Raw genomic sequence first — 2,500 nt, 5'->3', positions numbered from 1 at the left:
CGCTCTTGACTGACCACAGCTTCCGGGGGAGCGGTCTGCTCCCGGGATGCAGAGGCGTCCTCACAGTCAGCCAGAAAAGCTTTGAATAGCTCTTCCGAGTTAGTGGATCCGGAGGGAGGCATTGAAGGGCCTGGGTCCCCCATTCCGTCCCAGTCGGACTCGGAGCGAAGCATCTCCCAACAAGATTCGAAAAATTCATTATCCCCAACCTAGGGCTGGTCGAGTATGAAGAAAAGACCTATATGGGATTCGGATTACCGAAATTGGATTTCCTTATTGATCCATATGTCGCTTAGACTTTACTTTTTCCCCTTTCCTCTATTTGTTCGATAGGGTCTTCGTCTCCGTGTAAAAGCAAACTCTCCAAATTTATGACCAACCTTTCCTTCAGTGATCTTACAACGAACAGGAGTTTTTCCATTGTAAATGAGTACGGAGCAATCAACGAATTCCGGCGAAATAGAAGATCTACGTGACCAAATTTTCCTGCTCCTCAGACTTTCTCTACTATGCCTTTTTTCGTGAACTACTAAATGACTCCTCTTGCTCCAAGCTCCCTTTTGTTGCCTTCTCGTTCACATCCTCGTTCAATTGAAACAAGCTTTCAATCAATATCTGCAGGCACATTATATAATTCCTATATGGAAATTCATTTGCGGAAGACCTCCATTCAAACATGAGAAAAGCTTCTGGGCCCGTCCAAGATGGGATGGGAGAAAAAAAGCTAAAAAAATCTGGATTGTGCATTGGTCGGGATCTCCGTAACAAGTAGGTGAACGGTGATGATCAAAACCAGGAGAAAGATCTGAAAAAAGGGGACTTGGATAGGATTTTGACCACGATCAAAAGATAGGAGGGGTTCTCTTTCTTTCATCGCCGTCAAAAGCAAAGGCTACCAAAAAAACCTTTACTATCACGGAGATCGTTAAAGAAAACATGGATCCAAATGCCAAAGGGGAAAAATGGTGGAAAAGCTTCTCAAGGCCTCGTCCTCCTCACCGCGCAAGCATGGGAAAAACGTTATGTGCTATCGTTGCGGGGAGAAGGGTCATCTTGCGGAGATCTGCAGAAAAGAGGCGACCCGCTTCGTTTGTGGCGCCTTCGGCCACAGATCCTTCTACTGTCCTAGGCGAGGGAAGCAAGGTAACCAAGTAATCCTCTTTCTTGTGCTTCAGCCCTATGAGGATATGGTGAGAAACGTGGAACATTTGAGAAAATGTGCTGTGTCGTTGAGGGGAAGAGCTTTTCTTTCGAAGGCATCTTTCTGAAGGAAGAGTGTCCCCTCCATTTGGATACAGTTTCTGATTGTTAGCTAGAATATATGGGTGTATTGTCATTCAAGTTCTATAGATGGTGTCTGTCTCACTATCTGTTTGAGTGCCTGAAGGCCCCTGGAGGAGTCGTTCTGTGAGTTGTATTCAAGCTCGCCCTTAGACCGAGTCAAGTTAGCGATAAGAGTCAGCTACTTTGGCCTTGTCATTCGCTTTGTTGCCATATAGATAGGTTGGAGTGCGGGTGGCCACTAACCCAACGAACGAACTTACGTGTAGGTGTGATCCTATCTGCTCTTCCACTATAGGACTAGAAATCCAGTACAACCATGTCCCTTTCTTAGGGGAAAAGCCCTCTTTGAAGGAGAATCCACTTCTGAGCGCCAAAGGCGGGCATCCGACGTCACCAAAAAGAAGGAGAAAGGCATTCAGGCACCGCAAATCCAAGAAACTCCGAATACAGGCCGGCACGAAAAGCGAAATGACCAAAGGGATTGGGGCTGTTTCGGCACCAAAAAAAGTGTCACTATGCTAAACACATCGAATATCCGTCTCTTTATGTGGGAGCGAACCATCTTCGCTTACGGGTCTACCGATCCTATAGCTCCGATATAGATTTAAGTAACTTGGCAGAAAAAAATGCGGAAAAACGGTTTTGGATGGAAGAGGTAGATGAGAAAGACTTTCCACTTAGAGTCAGAAGTCCACGCTAGATGACCGATCTTTATGACCTTGAGGAAAATTACCTATCTTGAATTAATACACCAAAATCGGTTATTTCAATCGATCCACGAAAGGAATTGATCACCACGATAATGTGACGCAAGGCAAAATCTGTAATCAACATCGGTTATGTGAAATAGGTCATTTGAGAAAAAAAAGAGAGAATAGGACAATCTATATGTTTAACACAAGCGGTTAAGTCGATAGCTTTCTTAAGGAACAGCTAAAGAAAACGCTCTCACGAATCCTATTTTCTGATTATGTATGCCGCGACATTACGATTTGGAGCTTTGATCCGGCCATGTAGAGCACTCATAGAGGTCCGGCTTCACGTCAGTAATCTACCACACCCATGCTGGAATTCAGTAGAGTCCCACGAGTCAATCGACAAAAGCGAGAAACGAGGTTGTTCGACAAGGCTACGGTCTAACTTTTTCTTCCTAGCGGAGTTCAATACGAAAATAAAGGCGCTCCGCGTTGGGAATGGCGTACTACGTACGGGTGGT

At 45.2% G+C, this 2,500-nt stretch overlaps 1 protein-coding gene across 1 annotated transcript in view; it reads left to right on the top strand.

Moving 5' to 3' along the window:
• LOC141033089 (uncharacterized) overlaps positions 1-2,500 on the top strand; it is a 92,687-nt gene that overhangs the window by 50,606 nt on the left and 39,581 nt on the right. The window contains exon 1 of the mRNA XM_073506263.1: positions 1-2,500. This exon is cut by the window's left edge and continues 50,606 nt beyond it; it is cut by the window's right edge and continues 39,581 nt beyond it. The gene's annotated coding sequence lies outside the window, so the exon portion shown is untranslated.

The sequence above is a fragment of the Aegilops tauschii genome, unplaced genomic scaffold (genome assembly GCF_002575655.3).
Source record: "Aegilops tauschii subsp. strangulata cultivar AL8/78 unplaced genomic scaffold, Aet v6.0 ptg000651l_obj, whole genome shotgun sequence".
Lineage (NCBI taxonomy): Eukaryota > Viridiplantae > Streptophyta > Magnoliopsida > Poales > Poaceae > Aegilops > Aegilops tauschii.
This window is presented reverse-complemented; position numbering and strand designations above follow the sequence as displayed.